At 44.4% G+C, this 6932-nt stretch overlaps 1 long non-coding RNA gene across 1 annotated transcript; it reads right to left on the minus strand.

The window, feature by feature from the left end:
* Positions 1–4721: 4721 nt before the first annotated feature.
* LOC146595375 (uncharacterized) lies at positions 4722–6906 on the minus strand. Its single transcript, XR_014895942.1, has 2 exons — positions 6613–6906; positions 4722–6348 (listed from the first exon to the last, which is right to left on the minus strand). It is a non-coding gene; the product is annotated as an uncharacterized LOC146595375 (long non-coding RNA).
* Between the last annotated feature and the right edge of the window lie 26 nt (positions 6907–6932).

The following is a 6932-nucleotide window of genomic DNA, read 5'->3' on the forward strand; positions in this document are numbered from 1 at the left end:
GTCTAAAAGTAGATGTTTGGTTGCCCATTCTTTTCTGTAGCATATGTGTAACGTTGTTGTGAAAATGGCTTGTACAAATGCAAGTGGCAATCGGGAGGTCAGGGCAGAAGCAGCAAGCAGAATGCGCCTGAGGTATGTTAAAACAGTGGTGTCTGTACGATGTTTGGGACTGCAGCTTTTCTTTCCTGTATTTATTCAAATAGTATTCCCTAATCAAAGGTTTTCATGGATTCTCTTCCAAGATGGTGACATTAGAGAATTAGGTGAAAAACGTAAAATTAGCTCCATGAGCATCTTTAAATAAATAGTTAAATATTTTTGAAGGTCTTACCATAATGAATGATCTGTAACTATCTGGAAYAGTAAAGATCTAAGAAACAAGAATATAATATTCCATCCTCTTAAATAAAAAAGCTTATACTGGAATCATGGCTGTTCTGCARTTATCTTACGTATCAAATTAGTTTAATATTGCAGAAAATACTACTAAAATTCATGTCAAAATAGGATTKCACAATTATATTGATCAAAGGAAAATGTTTGATTTAAGTTGTCGATAGAAGWGTTTTAATTTTTGGACTGAAGCTTACTGCTGTGAGCAGCTGCGCAGAGTGCATCAATGGGAAGGGCTCATTAAGATGCAACTCCTTCCTACAGAAGACTCTTTTTAGAAGAGACTCTAAGTTATCATAAAAAGTTGAGTCTTTTCTCCAGATGGGCAGAGTTATTAATAGCCGGCAGCTACTGTAAAGAATTCGAGTTGAATTCTGTGCCTTTCTTTGCGATGCCTTTCACATCATTTACCCTCTCTTAGCTCCCTCACTTAGTATTTTGTCTAGCTTTTATTTTCAGCAGTATCTTGTCTTTGAGCTCAAAATTTGTTTTCTCTTGGTCTCTTGAAGTATTTTTTCTGTTTTTTTTTCATTTTCTTATTTGAAGGGATGAATAAGGTGAAATTATTTTTTCTCTGAATCTGCTGAAAATTAAGTGATCATGTCTTAGAAAGCGCTGATACCTTCCATGCTAATTAGTGCTTGATGTGTGAACCCAACACTATGAAAGGAGATTTTGGTAATTACAGGCTCTAATTCTGGTAACTCAAGATTAGGAGAGCATTTACATCTTGTTAAATGTTTCTATTAACTTCATTTCTATGAGAAAACTCACTTTGAAACTTCTCCAATGCAAGTCTTTACTTAGGAAAAAATATCATCTATGATTTTAAAAAAATGTAGATGAACAGTGACTGATGCTGTCAATCCTAGTCCAAGTTAAGGTTTTTACTAGCCCTTGTGTCTATAGTTGCCCTCTTTATTGCCATGGCTTAACTTAACTCTTATTATAGAACTTCATTTCTGTTTATGAAAGACCCTCTTTGAAAAATGTCAGCTTTTTTAGATATTTTTTCCCCCCTTGAGGGTATTTAGTTCTTCTGGGACCTCCTTAATCTCGTGATGAAAAGAGTTGAACACGGTGGAGCTCCTTATCACAATGTTTTTGCAGCTAGACATTTGCATTGATCATATAGTGTGAGGAAATATTTGTGCTTCTCTCCAGTGCTGTGTGTAGCTCACTCCCTTGTTTATGCTGCCTTTTCTTAAACCATTTTAGGTTCTTTCTTCACGCCAGAAGCCTAGAAGTTAAGCTCTTAAAAATGAAAGAAACTTGAGAAGGAGACATAACAGTCTGGAGACAACTTCACCGAGCTGTTGACAATATCATATTTTTCAAAAATAAATAACCCGCAGAGCACTGAGATGCCAGCGCGCTGAGTTAACGCTGTGCGTCTCGGGGGCTTTATTCAGCGCTGCTTGATGCCGTTCTCCAAATTGCAATGGGCCGAGGTGAAGCCCGCGGCGCACGTAACCAGTGCACGCTCTTAAAACAATAAATAAAAATCACAACTTTGGAGGGTCTGATCCTAAGGGGTGCTGAGCATCTGCACTCAGAGACTGCTAAAGTGTTTGCTTCTTCCAAAAAATCATTCCTGAAAACAGGTGGTCTAGCAATAATGCAGCTGAACTAGTGGCCCAGCAGAAGAAAGGAGTGTAAAAGGAAGGTGTGCAGCAGGCTTGTTCCCGGACAGAGGTACGAACGCTGCAAACATCAGAACGAGGTGCTAAAACACTGGCTTTGTTTCACAAACCTTTCAAATCCCGTCATTTTGCACCAATGCTTCCAGCAGTTCAGTGTGCTACCGATCGCTAGCAGCGAAGGGTGGGGAGCAGAGTCAGTAGCTGCTTTTTGTCTTTATCCACATTGTGGAAGGAGCTCGGGTATAAACAACGTGGATTTTGTTGAGTTTGTGTTGCCCTYGCATTGCTCCTTAGAAGAAAATAAAGAATATTGTAAATGAAGAGAAATCATCTGACTTCCTCCTGCTGGGCCCTGTGGCTCCAACAGTTCCTTTTTGTGTAAAGGTAACTTCTATACATTGCTAGTGTAGAGCAACAGCTATTTATTTTCTGTAACTTCCACGTGATGATCCACTCTACCTGTTTTCCCTCTGTTAATAGTCTACCAAGAGTGCCTGAATATACACTGACCTCGATCTTGCCCTCTGTCGTGCTGAACAGCACTTGGAGAACCGAAGCCACGATCTGGCTTTGGAGAGTGCCCGACTCTTGACATGGAATCACCAAAAACCCATCGTTGGTTCCTGACCTAAGTGCGTATGGCGGGATTTAAGCAGTGAGATAGATGAAGCAGTCGATATGAATCTTACCTGGACTTTGGCTCACTTTTCTTAAGTTCATGTAAAAGCTGTATTTTTTCTGTGCCGGAATTAAACAGTTTGCGCGAAGCTTCAGTCTGTGGCACAGAGTATCCTTTGGTTAAGCTGTTAGAGATGGGTGTTTTGGGCAAAATTCGTCACACACAACTTTGTTAAAGGACTCACTTCCTCTTCAGAAAATTTAGGCTCTTTCTTTGATGTTGATTTAAAATTGCTAGCAAGTATTTCATGTTAAACATTGTGAGAGAAATCATTGCACGTATGTAATCCATGTAGGTGACGTTGAAGGATTTGTTAGTGTTTGCAGTGAATCTCAAGTAACCCTGCCCCCGTCCCTTCTCTTGCATTAGCACAAGTTGACTTTTTCAAGAGATTCAGGCAGCAGTTTTGGGTATGGGATTATGTACAAACCAGAGCACGTGCGTTTTAAGTGTCCTATGTGCCAGCATTACATGTGTGTGCCAATGCAATGCTCCCTTTGATGCATCTTCACAAAATGTGCACGTCTGCAGTGTAATTTCTTGTATATAGGAAAATTCAGTCTGGTTAAAGGGAAAAGTTGCTAGATGAGGTAGAACTCTAAACCAAGTAAAGCGTAATCTATGTGTGGATGGGAAAGACTGGAAACAAAGTTATTCCGTTTTAGTTTACAAATCCAGGTTTTGATGCTAAAAATTTTCTCTAAAGCATTATGATCTTAATACCAACAACACGCTGGAGCTAAGTTTGCTATGGTCATTGACCTGTTAGCTGTGAAATGGCATCATTTCAGTGCTTTTACGTGTGTCTTCTGAGATTCAGATAGAAACTGTCACATCTAGCCATAGCAAATAGCAGACTGATAGTCTGTGTTTTAATGAGTAGAGCTGGTGGTTTCAGGTCACTTTCTAATAGCTAAAAACATGTTGATGCAAAAGGTGCAGTATTTTCCTTTAATGTCAAAGAAAAGTCATTTTGTGTGGAAGCAAAAATTTTTTTCATTAAAAAAAAAAATTCTTCCAGATCCTGTTCTAGACAAATCGATGATCATTTTTGATAGAAGAGGCCAGGCCTCCACACAGCAACCTCAACACTTTGGTATATTTTTCATGCTCTCTTGCCCCCTTACAAGGTGGCAGGTTCCTTGTGCTTATAGTCATTGTATTTGCCTGTTTTGTGTTTACAGTGGCATCACTGACTTGCCCAAGCAAACCGGTGCTAGTGCAGTTTCAGCAGAGAAGGGTAAGCCTCATGATATGTTTCAAATATGAAGGGTTTTGTGTAGCCTTTGCTCTCCCCTTTTTGAGGGAAACTTTTCAAGGTTTATACTATGCTCTTTCTTTCTAGATTTTACTACTTCAGCTTCATTACTAAATCCAAGAAGTGCAGGTAGTCTCACGTYGCTACTTTCCAATTGTACAACAAGCCAAAATTCAAGAGTTTACCAGCTTGTTCATTTAGGGAGGTAGCGGCTGGTATGTCACTACGASTCTGCTTCTCCTCAAGTACGCAAAAGCCCTTCTTGGCTGTACTGTACCCAGGAGGAACAGAAATTTTCATTTCTTCCCTTGCAGTCCTGGACTTCTTTCAGCTCGCAGCCTGCCCTAGGCTTGTGTCAGTACCKGTCACCAAGGTGCTTTGGGCTGCTGGAAGCTCTTCTGTTTCTGATTTCTACCTACCTTCTCACCCGTCCGTGCAGTCCCTTCTCAAACTGTATCTGACTGTAGCAGTAATGACTCCCCGCTGTGTGCTCTTGCAATCCCGTCCTCCATAGATCAGAAGAACAAAACCAGAAAAATGCAAAAGCTGACACTATTCCTTAACTATCAATTTACTGTCACTGTTGGCCACTGGTAAGGGAGGAGGTAAGTAGAAAATCTATAGCCATTATGGTAAGGAYAATACACACTGAATATACCCAAGAACAAACATCCTCTGGAGAGYGGTACAGTTACAATACTTGACAGGGACAATAGCATAAAAATAATAGAAAAGCAGTTCACTTAACTCAAAAACAAGGCCAAAGATTTATTTATATCTTACTGTAGTAATGAAAAATATCCTATGCAGTTGTTCAATAGGACATAAAACGGCAGCTGCTTGTTGTAAAACACTTTAAATCTGCAGAAGTAATTAGTGGACATGCCGAAGTAACAGGAAAAACCATCTGAGGAGCTCCAGGAGCCAGTAATATTGATTTTTAGTATATCTTGAAACTCTTGCAGAGTTCCAAACTACACAGAGAAGATCAGGAGGCAACAGTGGGCTGATGGGATGTTCCTTCCAAACTGGAATGGAAGCAACCGGTGGTTTGGGGCTGGTTTTGGTAGCGATAGCCTGAATAATGCCACTCGGCATGCTTTCATGGAAGAAAAGGTCATTTCTAACACGCATTAAATGTTTGTTGAGTTACCATTTTCAGCCAACCCTGYGAAATCACTCAAACATTTGCTTTAGATAGAGTATGACATGCTAGGTTGAAAGAAAATCATCATAGTCTACATTAAATGGTCTTAAAACCAGTTATCTGCAAAAAAAAGAATTGTAACTGAGAAAAGAAACATCCAGTGAAGCATGTCTAGGGTCCTTCAAAGATCTGTTGGTCAGATGTTACTTATTTAGATGCCTTTGAGGGTCAGGGCCAAAGATGTCAGGCCACCTCCACGGTGTTGGAAACTGCCCTGGAGAGCAGCAGCCAGACAGACGCAGTAGATCCTGGCAGACAGCAACTGTGCCACGCGCGACACTCGCACCACCGCCTCGGACGCAACCCCACAACACAGGACCTTGCGGAGTATCGGACGGGGTCTGGAAAACAGCATCTCTTGCACAGGGCAAAAGCGAGCCCGGTACTGGAACGCTGCTCAGTTCCAGCGTCAGCATTTCTTAAACTCCAGCCCGTTTCAGGCAGGTAAGCAGCCTTTCTAAACTTAGCAGTTTTGCGGGGTGTTTTGAAGAGGTTCCTAAATTTTTCCCAGTCTCCTGGTCTTGTGGCTTCTCCTGAACTGGCTTGTCAATATATGTAGTCCTGACCAAATCACTCCCTGCTCCTGTGCGGCAGATTTCGCCAGCCTTTTTCTGCAGTTTCCTGGGGAAGTGACTCCCCCCCCCCAGGATCCCCACCGTGTTCGGAGCCGCGTTCTGGTCTCCGCTCAGCTCTGTAGCGTGCGCCTCTGCGGCTAGTGCCGCAGTCTGGGGAGCGGGCGGAGGCAGGCGACGCACGTGCCAGATGATGCTGGCGACGGTGAATTTTTAATGCTCAGAGGCTCGCAGGTTCGGAGGTTGGTGCTGAAGCAGCTGCTGCCAGTTCTGCTACTTTTTTCCTACTGCCCTGACGCAGCGTGTGCCTGAAAACGCCCAGCAACATGAATGCTCTGCTTGAGTTGCCTGCGGGTCCAAGCGATGCGCTTATACCCCTGGCAGATGCAGCCGGGGTGAAACGGCTCTGGACTCCAGTCCTGAAATAAGTTTTGTTGCATGGCGCAAGCATCCGTGGTGTGGCTGACTCTAAGTGGAGAGGCTTGTCCTCKTTGGCATCAAAATAAATAACTTTTTCATAGGCTGAGGTCTGCCGCAGGGTCAGTGGGAAGTGCAGAGTCTTGCTGGTGCGTTTTCCTGCTTGTAACGTCCAACCACTAGGAACGTGAAGATAATATACTAAGACGTAAAATAATAATGTTTTAGAAAAGGCTAAGAAACTTTGGAGGAAGTCCACRAGGAGCAGCGGCTTCCGGCTCTGGCGAGGTTCTCGCCCTGCTCCACGCGGCCGTGGCCACCCCGGGCGCGGGCCGCCGTGGGGGACGCGGGGCGCCCCGCGGCCGGCCGCCCCAGCGCTCCCGCTGCTGGGCTCACGGCGACCTGCGCCGAGGGGAAACGGGCGTCTGCTGTAAAATACTCACTATCTTCAGTCAGACCTCTTAGCGCCTTCGCAGCAGCGATGCACAGGCGCGTCCTTGCCGGGGGGCAGCAGCGAAAGCGGAGCAGAGAGGAGGAGGAGGCGCTGGTTGCTTTCTGCCGCGGGCGGCCCGTGCGCTCCGCGTGCGTCACCCGGCCCCAGCTGTAGCCTGAAAGTCCCCGGGTGAGTTCCCCGCTCTCGAAAGAAGAACGTGCCTGGAGCGAAGCGCCCCGAGAAGCCCGTCCCGTCCCGTCCCGTCCCGTCCCGTCCCCCCGCCCGGGGCGGCGGAAGGCACTAACAGCCCCTTTCTGCCGCTCGCAGGTG

This window comes from Rhea americana, unplaced genomic scaffold (assembly GCF_003343005.1).
Source record: "Rhea americana isolate MKP2758 unplaced genomic scaffold, rheAme1 scaffold_227, whole genome shotgun sequence".
NCBI classification, from domain to species: Eukaryota; Metazoa; Chordata; class Aves; order Rheiformes; family Rheidae; genus Rhea; species Rhea americana.